The sequence below is a fragment of the Lissotriton vulgaris genome, chromosome 10 (assembly GCF_964263255.1).
Source record: "Lissotriton vulgaris chromosome 10, aLisVul1.2, whole genome shotgun sequence".
In the NCBI taxonomy this organism is placed as follows: domain Eukaryota; kingdom Metazoa; phylum Chordata; class Amphibia; order Caudata; family Salamandridae; genus Lissotriton; species Lissotriton vulgaris.
In genome coordinates, this window is record NC_141698.1 from 364,310,653 (window position 1) to 364,324,227 (window position 13,575).

Below are 13,575 nucleotides of genomic sequence, written 5' to 3' on the forward strand. Positions count from 1 at the left end.
CCCTGAGTTGTGTTGAGTGTAGAGCTAAAGGTACAGTAACGCCCCCAGCGCTGTGGTGTCTGTGCCCCCCAGCCCTGAGTTGTGTTGAGTGTAGTGCTATGGGTACAGTAACACCCCCAGCGCAGTGGTGTCTGCGCCCCACACCCCAGAGTTGTGGTGAGTGTAGAGTGAAAGGTACAGTAACGCCCCCAGCGCTGTGGTGTCTGCGCCCCCCAGCCCTGAGTTGTGGTGAGTGTAGAGCTAAAGGTACAGTAACGCCCCCAGCGCTGTGGTGCCTGCGGCCCCCACCACTGAGTTGTGGTGAGTGTAGTGCTAAAGGTACAGTAACGCCCCAGAGCAGTGGTGTCTGCACCCCCCACCCCAGAGCTGTGGTGAGTGTAGAGCTAAAGGTACAGTAACGCCCCCAGCGCTGTGGTGTCTGCGCCCCCCAGCCCTGAGTTGTGGTGAGTGTAGAGCTAAAGGTACAGTAACACCCCCAGCGCAGTGGTGTCTGCGCCCCCCACCCCAGAGTTGTGGTGAGTGTAGAGCTAAAGGTACAGTAACGCCCCCAGCGCTGTGGTGTCTGCGCCCCCAGCCCTGAGTTGTGTTGAGTGTAGTGCTAAAGGTACAGTAACGCCCCCAGCGCAGTGGTGTCTGCTCCCCCCACCCCTGAGTTGTGTTGAGTGTAGAGCTAAAGGTACAGTAACGCCCCCAGCGCAGTGGTGTCTGCGCCCTCACCCCTGAGTTGTGTTGAGTGTAGAGCTAAAGGTACAGTAACGCCCCCAGCGCTGTGGTGTCTGCGCCCCCCAGCCCTGAGTTGTGTTGAGTGTAGTGCTATAGGTAAAGTAACACCCCCAGCGCAGTGGTGTCTGCGCCCCCCACCCCAGAGTTGTGGTGAGTGTAGAGCTAAAGGTACAGTAACGCCCCCAGCGCTGTGGTGTCTGCGCCCCCAGCCCTGAGTTGTGTTGAGTGTAGTGCTATAGGTACAGTAACACCCCTAGCGCTGTGGTGTCTGCGCCCCCCACCCCAGAGTTGTGGTGAGTGTAGAGCTAAAGGTACAGTAACGCCCCCAGCGCTGTGGTGTCTGCGCCCCCAGCCCTGAGTTGTGATGAGTGTAGTGCTAAAGGTACAGTAACGCCCCCAGAGCTGTTTTGTCTGCGCCCCCCACCCTTGAGTTGTGGTGAGTGTAGAGCTAAAGATACAGTAACGCCCCCAGCGCTGTGGTGTCTGTATCCCCCACCCCAGAGTTGTGGTGAGTGTAGGGCTAAAGGTACAGTAACGCCCCCAGCGCTGTGGTGTCTGCATCCCCCACCCCAGAGTTGTGGTGAGTGTAGGGCTAAAGGTACAGTAACGCCCCCAGAGCTGTTTTGTCTGCGCTCCCCAGCCCTGAGTTGTGGTGAGTGTAGAGGTAAAGGTACAGTAACGCCCCCAGCGCTGTGGTGTTTGCGCCCCCCAGCCCTGAGTTGTGGTGAGTGTAGAGCTAAAGGTACAGTAACGCCCCCAGAGCTGTTTTGTCTGCGCTCCCCAGCCCTGAGTTGTGGTGAGTGTAGAGCTAAAGGTACAGTAACGCCCCCAGAGCTGTTTTGTCTGCGCTCCCCAGCCCTGAGTTGTGGTGAGTGTAGAGCTAAAGGTACAGTAACACCCCCAGCGCTGTGGTGTCTGCGCTCCCCAGCCCTGAGTTGTGGTGAGTGTAGAGCTAAAGATACAGTAACGCCCCCAGCGCTGTGATGTCAGCGTCCCCCACCCCAGAGTTGTGGTGAGTGTAGAGCTAAAGGTACAGTAACGCCCCCAGAGCTGTTTTGTCTGCGCTCCCCAGCCCTGAGTTGTGGTGAGTGTAGAGCTAAAGATACAGTAACGCCCCCAGCGCTGAGGTGTCTGCGCTCCCCAGCCCAGAGTTGTGGTGAGTGTAGAGCTAAAGGTACAGTAACGCCCCCAGCGCTGTGGTGTCAGCGCCCCCCACCCCAGAGTTGTGGTGAGTGTAGAGCTAAAGGTACAGTAACGCCCCCAGAGCTGTGGTGTCTGCGCCCCCCAGCCCTGAGTTGTGTTGAGTGTAGAGCTAAAGGTACAGTAACGCCCCCAGAGCTGTTTTGTCTGCGCTCCCCAGCCCTGAGTTGTGGTGAGTGTAGAGCTAAAGGTACAGTAACACCCCCAGCGCTGTGGTGTCTGCGCTCCCCAGCCCTGAGTTGTGGTGAGTGTAGAGCTAAAGATACAGTAAAGCCCCCAGCGCTGTGATGTCAGCATCCCCCACCCTTGAGTTGTGTTGAGTGTAGAGCTAAAGGTACAGTAACGCTCCCAGCGCTGTGGTGTCTGCGCCCCCCACCCCAGAGTTGTGGTGAGTGTAGAGCTAAAGATACAGTAACGCCCCCAGCGCTGTGGTGTCTGCATCCCCCACCCCAGAGTTGTGGTGAGTGTAGGGCTAAAGGTACAGTAACGCCCCCAGAGCTGTTTTGTCTGCGCTCCAAAGCCCTGAGTTGTGGTGAGTGTAGAGCTAAAGATACAGTAACGCCCCCAGAGCTGTGGTGTCTGCGCCCCCCCACCCCAGAGATGTGGTGAGTGTAGAGCTATAGGTACAGTAACACCCCCAGCGCAGTGGTGTCTGCTCCCCCCACCCCTGAGTTGTGGTGAGTGTAGAGCTAAAGGTACAGTAACGCCCCCAGGGCTGTGGTGTCTGCGTCCCCCGGCCCTGAGTTGTGTTGAGTGTAGAGCTAAAGATACAGTAACGCCCCCAGCGCAGTGGTGTCTGCGCCCCCAGCCCTGAGTTGTGTTGAGTGTAGTGCTATAGGTACAGTAACACCCCCAGCGCAGTGGTGTCTGCTCCCCCCACCCCTGAGTTGTGGTGAGTGTAGAGCTAAAGGTACAGTAACGCCCCCAGCGCTGTGGTGTCTGCGCCCTCACCACTGAGTTGTGGTGAGTGTAGAGCTAAAGGTACAGTAACGCCCCCAGGGCTGTGGTGTCTGCGCCCCCCAGCCCTGAGTTGTGTTGAGTGTAGTGCTATAGGTACAGTAACACCCCCAGCGCAGTGGTGTCTGCTCCCCCCACCCCAGAGTTGTGGTGAGTGTAGAGCTAAAGGTACAGTAACGCCCCCAGTGCAGTGGTGTCTGCGCCCTCACCCCTGAGTTGTGTTGAGTGTAGAGCTAAAGGTACAGTAACGCCCCCAGAGCTGTGGTGTCTGCGGCCCCCACCACTGAGTTGTGTTGAGTGTAGTACTATAGGTACAGTAACACCCCCAGCGCTGTGGTGTCTGCGCCCCCCACCCCAGAGTTGTGGTGAGTGTAGAGCTAAAGGTACAGTAACGCCCCCAGCGCTGTGGTGTCTGCGCCCCCCAGCCCTGAGTTGTGTTGAGTGTAGTGCTATAGGTACAGTAACACCCCCAGCGCTGTGGTGTCTGCGCCCCCCACCCCAGAGCTGTGGTGAGTGTAGTGCTATAGGTACAGTAAAGCCCCCAGCGCAGTGGTGTCTGCGCCCTCACCCCTGAGTTGTGGTGAGTGTAGAGCTAAAGGTACAGTAACGCCCCCAGCGCTGTGGTGTCTGCGCCCTCACCCCTGAGTTGTGGTGAGTGTAGAGCTAAAGGTACAGTAACGCCCCCAGCGCAGTGGTGTCTGCACCCTCACCCCTGAGTTGTGTTGAGTGTAGAGCTAAAGGTACAGTAACGCCCCCAGCGCTGTGGTGTCTGCGCCCCCCACCCCAGAGTTGTGGTGAGTGTAGAGCTAAAGGTACAGTAACGCCCCCAGCGCTGTGGTGTCTGCGCCCCCCAGCCCTGAGTTGTGTTGAGTGTAGTGCTATAGGTACAGTAACACCCCCAGCGCTGTGGTGTCTGCGCCCTCACCCCTGAGTTGTGGTGAGTGTAGAGCTAAAGGTACAGTAACGCCGCCAGCGCTGTGGTGTCTGCGCCCCCCAGCCCTGAGTTGTGGTGAGTGTAGAGCAGTGGTGAGTGTAGAGCTAAAGGTACAGTAACGCCCCCAGCGCTGTGGTGTCTGCTGCCCCCACCCTTGAGTTGTGGCGAGTGTAGTGCTAAAGGTACAGTAACGCCCCCACCCTTGAGCTGTGGCGAGTGTAGTGCTAAAGGTACAGTAACGCCCCCACCCTTGAGTTGTGGTGAGTGTAGTGCTATAGGTACAGTAACGCCCCCAGCGCTGTGGTGTCTGCTCCCCCCACCCCTGAGTTGTGGTGAGTGTAGTGCTATAGGTACAGTAACGCCCCCAGCGCTGTGGTGTCTGCTCCCCCCACCCCTGAGTTGTGGTGAGTGTAGAGCTAAAGGTACAGTACCGCCCCCAGCGCTGTGGTGTCTGCGCCCCCCACCCCTGAGTTGTGGTGAGTGTAGAGCTAAAGGTACAGTAACGCCCCAGCGCAGTGTGTGGTGTCTGCGCCCCCCAGCCCTGAGTTGTGGTGAGTGTAGAGCTAAAGGTACAGTAACGCCCCAGCGCTGTGGTGTCTGCTGCTCCCACCCTTGAGTTGTGGTGAGTGTAGTGCTAAAGGTACAGTAACGCCCCCACCCTTGAGTTGTGGTGAGTGTAGTGCTATAGGTACAGTAACGCCCCCGTATCTGCGCCCTCCCTCCCAGAGCTGAAGTCGGTGTAGTGCGCAGGGGGAGCTTAGCACCCCACATTTGTGGTGTGTTAGGTGGTGAGTGGATAGTCTCGCACCCGCCGCCTCGCAAAGGATGGTGTTGAGTGAGTGTAATGCTCAGTGAGATCGCCCCACAACCCTGATGGATTCAGGACCCAGTCCCCAGAGCAGGTATGTATTCAGCAAGGTACCCCAGAGGTGTTGTGGGTATGAACCAGTGGCCAGGACAGACTGGCAATCCCCGTGAAGGAGTGGGCCACACAGAGCCGCCACACTCCTCTGACTGGCAGCGGCTCGGGTGCGGGAGGGCAGTTGCTGGAGAGGAGGTGGGGGTGACAGGGCGGCCTTGGCACTGCGCATACAAGAGTCACTGTGACTGGTGCAGGCCGGGGCCTCGGTCACGGGAGGCACCGCCGCGCACTCCGGGGCAGCGGGCAGCAGCCAGTGCCAAGACAGGGTGCCTATCGGGGGCAGGGTGGCGTCAGACCGAGCCGCAGTGAGGACGAGCCTACTAACCAGCAGCAGCGTTCCCGCCAGCAAGGGCACCGTGTTTTCCTAGCTTCTTCAGCCGCGCACCTGCTCGCTCGGGCAGGCTGGAGTCGGCCCCAGGCGCCGGTTCACTGACAGCTCCAGGCGGCCCCTCGGAGCAGAGTCAACATCCCAGGGCCGCGTCATTGGCCCCGCCCCCTGGCAGTGACGGAGCCTGCGCGTGCAGCCGCTAAGCACTGCCCGATACAACACTGGGATGCTTTATTGGCACGGCTGAGCATCCGCGGGAGCCGTGGTATCCCAGGGTTACAGGCATTGTGACAAAGGATGCACACAGCAGAGTTCTACTAGAGAACTGCAGGAGCCTATGCTTGATAGCTTTTAAACGTAAACTGATTAGGGAAGTGTACAGGGCAAGAGTCCTAGATCAAATAGTGGGATAATTAGCATATGATATACACAGGGAAACCCCTTGGTTAAAAATAGTGGTATGTTACACAGTCCTCTCAAATCTTTGTTTATAATCATTATAATCATTTGCCTGTGAAGATTTTACGCAGCTGCCCGAGCTTGACTTGTTGGGGGCACAAACAGGCCATTGCAATGCTATGAAAGTGTATGTCCTACATAAATAGATCATTTATGGCTTTTCGCTCTGGCAGCAGCATGGGTGCTAGGAATGCAGGCTTTAACATACATTGATTTTTAGCGCTGGCTTGAAAGTGTATTCATAAGCTAGATCTACTGGCATTAGGAAAGCTTGTCTGGAAGTTTGAGGTAGTTCACCTTACACCTTCATAACTTTTCTTTCAAACAAAATGTATCCAAGCCATGTAGACACACAGGGAGGGATCTTTGGATTCCCCTGGAGAAAACTGAAAAAAATTGCCACAATATAGCTAAATGTAGGATTTTTGAGGGTGAAAAATGGGAAGCAATTGCTATGCAAGAAAACATTTTTTTCCTAAAAATGGCATCAAGGAAATGTTTACTGTGCTAGGATGACCTTCGGTCCAGCATCGAGGAACAAGCACAGTTGTATTAAAAAAACAAGAATTTGCAATGCAATAGGTCTCGAATTAATTAAGTTTGAGCTATTAGCATTGCTAAATATTGCAACACAAATTGCAACAAAAGTCTATAAATTGTAGGACAAAAAAATGTGTATTTATTTTTTTAGCAATGGTGGCATGCTGCGCTTTACAGGATTATGTTTAAAAGTAAAGTGTGCCATACTGCGATTGCTACAATAGTTCATTGTGGATGTGTTAACAATTGATGTGTGCACTGATGGCTGGTGGTGTGTGTGCCTGTAGAAATTGTGCACTGATGCCTGGTGGTGTGTGTGCCTGATGGAAGTGTACACTGCCGGCTGGTGGTGTGTATGCCTGGTAGTAGTGTGCACTGAAGGCTAGTGGTGTATGTGCCTGGTGAAAGCGTGCACTGATGGCTGGTGGTGTGTGCCTGGTGAAAGCGTGCACTGAGGGCTGGTGGTGTGTTTGTGCCTGGTCAAAGTGTGCACTGATGGTGTGTGTGTGTGCATGGTGAAAGCGTGCACTGACGTCTGGTGGTGTGTGCCCGGTTGAAGCATGCACTGACAGCTGGTGGTGTTTGTGCCCGGTTAAAGCGTGCACTGACGGCTGGTGGTGTTTGTGCCCGGTAAAAGCGTGCACTGACGACTAATGGTGTCTGTGTCTGGTGAAAGTGTGCACTGACGGTGTGGTTGTGTGTGTGGTTGTGTGTGTGTGGTTGTATGTGTGGTTGTGGTCTGTGAGTAGTTGTGTGTATGGTTGTGGTTGTGTGTGTGGTTGTGTGTGTGGTTGTATGTGTGGTTGTGTGTGTGTGGTTGTGTGTGTGGTTGTGTATGTGGTTGTGTGTTTGGTGTTGTGTGTGGTTGGGTGTGGTTGTGTGTGTGGTTGTGTGTGGTTGTGTGTGTGGTTGTAGTTGTGTGGGGTTGTGGTTGTGTGTGTGTGGTTGTGTGTATAGGTGTGTGGGGTTGTGGTTGTGTGTGTGGTTGTGTGTGTGGTTGTGGTTGTGTGTGTGTGTGATTGTGTGTGGTTGTGTGTGTTGTGTTTGTGGCTTTATGTGTGGTTGTGTGTGTGCTTCTGGTTGTGTGTGTGGTTGTGTGTGTTGTTGTGTGTGTGGTTGTGTGTGTTTGGTTGTGTGTGTGTGTGGTTGTGTGATTGTGTGTGTGTGGTTGTGTGTGTTGTGTTTGTAGTTTTGTGTGTGCTTGTGGTTGTGTGTGTGTGGTTGTGTGTGGTTGTGTGTTTGTGGTTGTGTGTGTGGTTGTGTGTGGTTGTGTGTGTGGTTGTGGTTGTGTGTGTGGTTGTGTGTGTGATTGTGTGTGTGGTTGTGTGTGTGGTTGTGTGTGTGTGGGTTGTGTGTGGTTGTGTGTGTTTATGTGTGTGTTTATGTGTGTGGTTGTGTGTGTGGTTGTGTGTGTGTTGGTTGTGTGTGTGTGGTTGTGTGTGTGTTGGTTGTGGGTGTAGTTGTGTGTGTGGTTGTGTGTGTGTGTTTGTGTGTGGTTGTGTGTGTGTGCGGTTAGGTGGTTGTGTGTATTTGTGGTTGTGTGTGTGTGTGGTTGTGCGTGTGGTGGTGTGTTTAGTTATATGTGTGGTTGTGTGTGACCCCTGCCCTCACCACGTCTTCAACAAGCCCAACGCTGTCATCGCACCCCACCTGCGGGACATCATCAACACCTCCTTCGACACCGCTACCTTCCCGGAGAGCTGGAAGCACGCCAAACTCAGCGCCCTACTCAAGAAGCCATCGGCCGACCCCACCGACCTCAAGAACTACCGCCCCATCTCGCTGCTCCCGTTTCCTGCAAAAGTCATCGAGAAGACCGTCAACAAGCAGCTGGCCGCCTTCCTCGAGACGAACGGATCCCTCGACCCCTCGCAGTCTAGCTTCCGGGCCAACCACAGCACCGAGACCGCCCTGATCGCAGCCATCGATGACATCCGAGCGCTGCTCGACAACGGAGAAACAGCGGCCCTCATCCTCCTCGACCTCTCCGCGGCCTTCGACACTGTCTGCCACCGTACCCTAGTACAACGCCTCAGCAACGTCGGAGTCCAGGAGAAGGCACTGGAGTGGATCACCTCCTTCCTCGCCGGAAGGACACAGAGAGTCCGCCTCCCTCCGTTCAGATCTGAAGCCACCAAAGTCATCTGCGGCGTTCCTCAAGGCTCCTCGCTCAGTCCAACCCTCTTCAACGTCTACATGAGCCCCCTCGCAGACATCGCACGCCAGCACAACCTCAACATCATCTCCTACGCCAACGACACCCAGCTGATCCTCTCCCTCACCAACGACCCCGCAACCGCCAGAGCCAACCTTCACGAAGGGATGAAAGAGGTAACCGAATGGATGAAGAACAGCCGCCTGAAACTGAACTCGGACAAGACGGAAGTCCTCATCCTGGGATCCTCACCCGCCGCTTGGGACGACTCCTGGTGGCCCCCCGCCCTAGGCAGCGCACCCAAACCAACAGACCACGCACGCAACCTGGGCTTCATCCTGGACTCCTCCCTCTCCATGACCAGACAAGTCAACGCCGTCTCCTCGTCGTGCTTCAACATCCTGCGCATGCTACGTAAGATCTTCTGGTGGATCCCCACCGAGACCAGGAAGACGGTCACCCAGGCCCTCGTCACCAGCCGTCTGGACTACGGCAACTCCCTCTACGCCGGAACCACCGCCAAACTCCAGAAGAGACTCCAGCGGATCCAGAACGCCTCAGCACGACTCATCCTGGACATCCCCCATCGCAGCCACATCTCCGTACACCTGAGAGACCTGCACTGGCTCCCGGTCAACAAGAGAATCACCTTCCGTCTCCTCACCCACGCACACAAAGCCCTACACAACCAAGGCCCAGGATACCTCAACAGCCGCCTCAACTTCTACGCTCCCAAACGCCAGCTTCGATCGACCGGCCACGCCCTCGCCGCCGTCCCCTGCATCCGAAGAGCCACCACAGGGAGACGGTCCTTCTCCTACCTCGCCGCCAAGACATGGAACTCCCTCCCCACCCACCTCCTCCTGACCCAGGACCACCTCGCCTTCAGGAAGCAACTCAAGACCTGGCTGTTCGAGCAGTAGCAGACTGTCAGGGTTGGACCAATTGCAGACAATACATTGCAGGTTTCCTCCATCACTAAATCCTCACCCCCTTCTCTCAATTGGACTCAGCTTGTGGCGAAGTATCGTTTCGCCTTGGTTCAATCATTTCCCTGTTGCCAGTGTAGTGGGGCCAGTTAGCGTTCTAGTGTTTGTCTGGAACGCTGGCTCTGTGACTTGAAGCGCGAGCGTTCGGTAAACGTCGCACTTCAACTGAAATTCCCCGAGAGGCGGACGTTTTTTCATTCGCGCTCTCTCTCAGTAGATATTTCTGTCATAGTTAGATTAGTTCAGTCTGGTCAGGTTTACCCTCTTTTTCCAGTCACCTGCCAGTTTAATTTTCCCGGTGTTTGGCGGCTTGTCAGCTGCGTCTATCTTCCGTTGCTGCCCATTAGCCTCACGGACATTAGTTTGGCTCCCATCTGACCCCTTGACACGCTTCCAGCATTTATCCCCTTCACCTTCAGTCAAGTTATCCTAATTCTCCAGTCTGGGTCGGCAGCAGCGGCTTCTTCGACATCCTGGCAGCTTTTCATGGTGCGCTGCGAAGGCGCTTGAGACTTGACACACGGAGAGGTTCCCTCAGCGGCCAGCAGCATTTAGCCGGTGAGCTCGAACCGATTTCTCTTCATTTCTGAACTGTTTATTGCTCCTCCGCAGTTTTCGTTGAGACTATTGGAACTCTGGTACTACGCTTGTCAGCAATAGACATTTATAACAAACTCTTGGAACTTACCAGTTGGAACTTGATGTTAAAAGACTGTGACCTCATGTAGATAAAAATATATATATATATTCTTGTGTACCACCAATATCTCCTGCTCATTACGTCAGTTCTGCTACCACCTTCTACGCAGCAGTATATTAGACCTTCAAGAGAGTAGCTAAGGCTCACTCACACACAGGTAATCGGGGTTGGGTCCCAGAGAGATAGTTTAAGTTGACTAGTGTATTTAGGAGGTCGGAACTTAGTAATGTTGTCCTTATGTTTTGCAGAATAACTCTTCACCATTCCTTGAGCGGGAGTAGATGATTGTGTGAGCAGTCTCTCTGTCTGTCTATCCACTTCCCCTTTCCCTGTTATCACTGTTGCAAGAGAAATCCGGCACAGTGGTGAAGGGGAATTGGGAGCTAGCTTCTTCTTCGGTCTGATACTCCAGCGGATCCAGAATCTTCAGGTACCTTCTGACAGATTGAAGTGCCCGCTGTATTATCCGCTTGGGTGTCATGGCCGAAGGACTAGACCTCAAAGCCCTGGGATCCATTTTGGAAGATTTACAAAAGCAATTGATGGAAACCAGAGAGGAAGTTAGGAAATCTAATCAGGAAACAAACTTTCTTCGTCAAAAGATAAATGAATTCACCACTAGTCCAAGTCCTGATTTCGGGGGTGCAAAGTCCCAAACCTTTAACCCTTCACCAGCCACTAGCGAGTTTTCCACACAGGTAGTACATGCTATGTCTCCCACAATCCCGCTAGCCCCTCCCGAAAGATTTCTGGGGGACCCAAATAAGGCACAGATTTTTGTCACTCAGTGTTCATTGCATTATCTCTGTAAACCAATAATATTTAAAGAAGATCAATCCAAAGTGGCGTTCATGCTGTCGTACCTGAGTGGAGATGCCGCTTCTTGGTCATTGCCATTGGTTTCTACCAATGATCCGGTGCTGTACAATTTTCAGGAATTCAAGACAGAATTTTTACGCATATTTGATCGGAGAGCCATTTCTCAAACCACCGACAATGAGCTTCTGGATCTAAAACAAGGAAATCGAGAGTTGGTGGCATATTTAGCGCAGTATAACAAGCTTATAGTTGAGACAAATTGGCCAACAGAAAAAAGAGCAGCAATCTTCTACAGAGGTCTGCGTGACGAATTGAAGGATGGACTCTCCCAGATTCCCAAGAGACCCACCGACGTCTCAGAACTTATAGACTTAGTTCTTCAAATTGACCAGAGACAATCAGAGAGGCGTCAGGAGCGGCGAAAGGAAACTCGAACTTTTCCTCCGAGATTTGATCGCATGCGTCCAGAGAGTGTAAAACCCAAGGAAGAAGTCACGGTAGAAGAACCAATGCAAATTGGAACGGTTCGGGGACCGCTTAGTTCTGAGGAACGGGAAAAGAGAAGACAAGGCAAGTTATGTATGTACTGTGGTGGTTCTGGACATTTTGTCAAGGAGTGTCCACGCAGACCCAAGACATCGACATGGGTAAAAGACAAGCTTCACCAGTAGAAGGGGTTGCCCTGGTGGAAGCTGAATCTAAGTCAACTCCTCTAATTCAGTCGTTGTCTAACACCATGCAGTTTTCGGCTCCTCATCTCATTCTATCTTGTCAAATAATTTTTGGAAAAGAACAAGGTGCAAACGTAGCAATCATGATCGATTCAGGAGCTACAGGAAACTTTTGCGATATTCTGTTTGCTAAGAGGTTGGGCATTAACTTTGTGAGGAAGGACAAGCCCGAGCCTGTGCGTGCTGTTGATGGAACCCCTTTATCTTCCGGTCCGATAGCCTTTGATACAGAAACAATCTCAGTGATTGGACCTGGAGAACATAAAAGTTACCTTCGATTCAGTTTAATTGATGCTCCTCAGTTCCAACTGATTTTGGGATTGCCTTGGTTAACAGAACATAACCCGAAGATTGACTGGGCTAGGAGAACTGTAGATTTGACCTCAGACTTCTGTATGGAACACTGCTTTCATCCTCATACTTTGAAGACGGAGTCTAGTGAACCTTACTGTTTGGCCAACCAACCGCAAGTAATTTGCTTGGTGGAACTCCCCAAGATTCCTGCACAGTATCAAGATTTAAAATCCGTTTTTGATGAGCGAGAAGCACAAAAACTTCCTCCCCATCGAGAATATGACTGCACAATTGAGCTGGAACCAGGAGCCTCGCTACCCTGTAGTCGCATATATGCTCTTTCGGAATCAGAAAATGTGCATTTGAAGGAATACCTTGACAAGAATTTGGCTAATGGATTCATCAGGCCCTCACAATCCCCAGTTTCCTCCCCTCTTTTTTTTATTCCGAAGAAAGACAAGAGCCTGAGGACTTGTATTGACTATCGGGCCTTGAACCTGGTGACTCGAAAGAACCGATACCCGTTGCCACTTATCTCTGAACTTTTGGATCAGGTGAAGGAGGCCCAGATCTATACAAAATTGGATTTGAGGGGGGCTTACCATTTGGTCCGGATGGCTGAAGGAGATGAGTGGAAAACGGCTTTCCGAACTCGTTATGGGCTTTTTGAATACCAGGTCATGCCCTTTGGGTTGTGCAATGCGCCTGCGGCATTTCAACATTTTGTAAATGATATACTTCGTGAATTTCTGGACCGCTTCGCCGTGGTGTATATAGATGATATTCTTATTTTTTCCAAGAATACCGAGGAGCATATCCAGCATGTTCGAACCATCTTGGAGTGTCTGTTGCAGAACCAACTTTTTGTGAAATTGGAGAAATGTGTATTTCATACAACCAAAGTGGAGTTTTTGGGGTTCATACTCTCTCCCGAGGGAGTTTCCATGGACGACTCCAAACTCAAGGCAATCCGAGATTGGCCAGCTCCAGGTTCAGTGAAGGAAATCCAAAGTTTCTTAGGGTTCGCCAATTTTTATCGGCGATTCATTCAGAATTTTTCTGAAAAGGTGAGCCCCATTACTCGTTTGTTGCGGAAGAACGAAAAGTTTTTATGGGGAACAGAGGCAGAAGGCGCTTTTCAATTCCTAAAAGAATCCTTTGTCACTGCACCCATCTTGCAACACCCGGATCCGTTGGAACCATTTTTTGTAGAGGCAGACGCTTCCAATCTTGCTATTGGGGGAGTTCTGTCCCAACGCAATAAGAAGACGGGGCAACTTCATCCAGTAGCCTTTTACTCCCGAAAACTTACCACAGCAGAAATAAATTACGCCATCGCCGACAAGGAGTTGCTGGCAGTAAAGGTGGCGTTTCTCGAATGGCGACATTATTTGCTTGGAGCCAGGCACGTGGTGACTGTGTTCACCGATCATAGGAATTTGCAGTTTCTAAAGTCTGCGCGGACCTTGACCCCGAGACAGCTTCGTTGGTCCTTATTCTTCGCCGACTATGATTTTGTTCTCACATACAAACCGGGAGTAACCAATGGAAAAGCAGATGCTTTATCTCGATTAAATGTGGGGGAGAATGCAAAGGAAAAGACAGAGGAATTCCTCATCCCCGCAGAAAAGATCTTAGCAGTTGCAGTAGTGGATGAGTTACAAGAGAAGATTGTCTTGGAGTTCAAAAAAGATGATTACTCGAATTGGGAGAATAAGGGTCCAGATCGAATTGTGGAAGATGGGAAACCATATTTTCAAGGAAAGATGTTTGTCCCTGGAGAGAAACTACAAGAGGAGATCATTCGAAGTTTCCATGATCAGC

At 52.4% G+C, this 13,575-nt stretch overlaps 1 protein-coding gene across 2 annotated transcripts in view; it reads right to left on the bottom strand.

Annotated features, from left to right (window-relative positions):
- The window catches only part of LOC147685262 (cell death-inducing p53-target protein 1-like), a 220,652-nt gene extending 215,368 nt beyond the window's left edge, over positions 1–5,284 (bottom strand). Inside the window, exon 1 of one of the 2 annotated variants that reach the window (XM_086941155.1) lies at positions 5,062–5,240. The gene's annotated coding sequence lies outside the window, so the exon portion shown is untranslated. Of the gene's footprint in view, positions 1–5,061 lie in introns of both variants that reach the window. The other variant, XM_086941154.1, reaches the window with a different exon arrangement.
- Between the last annotated feature and the right edge of the window lie 8,291 nt (positions 5,285–13,575).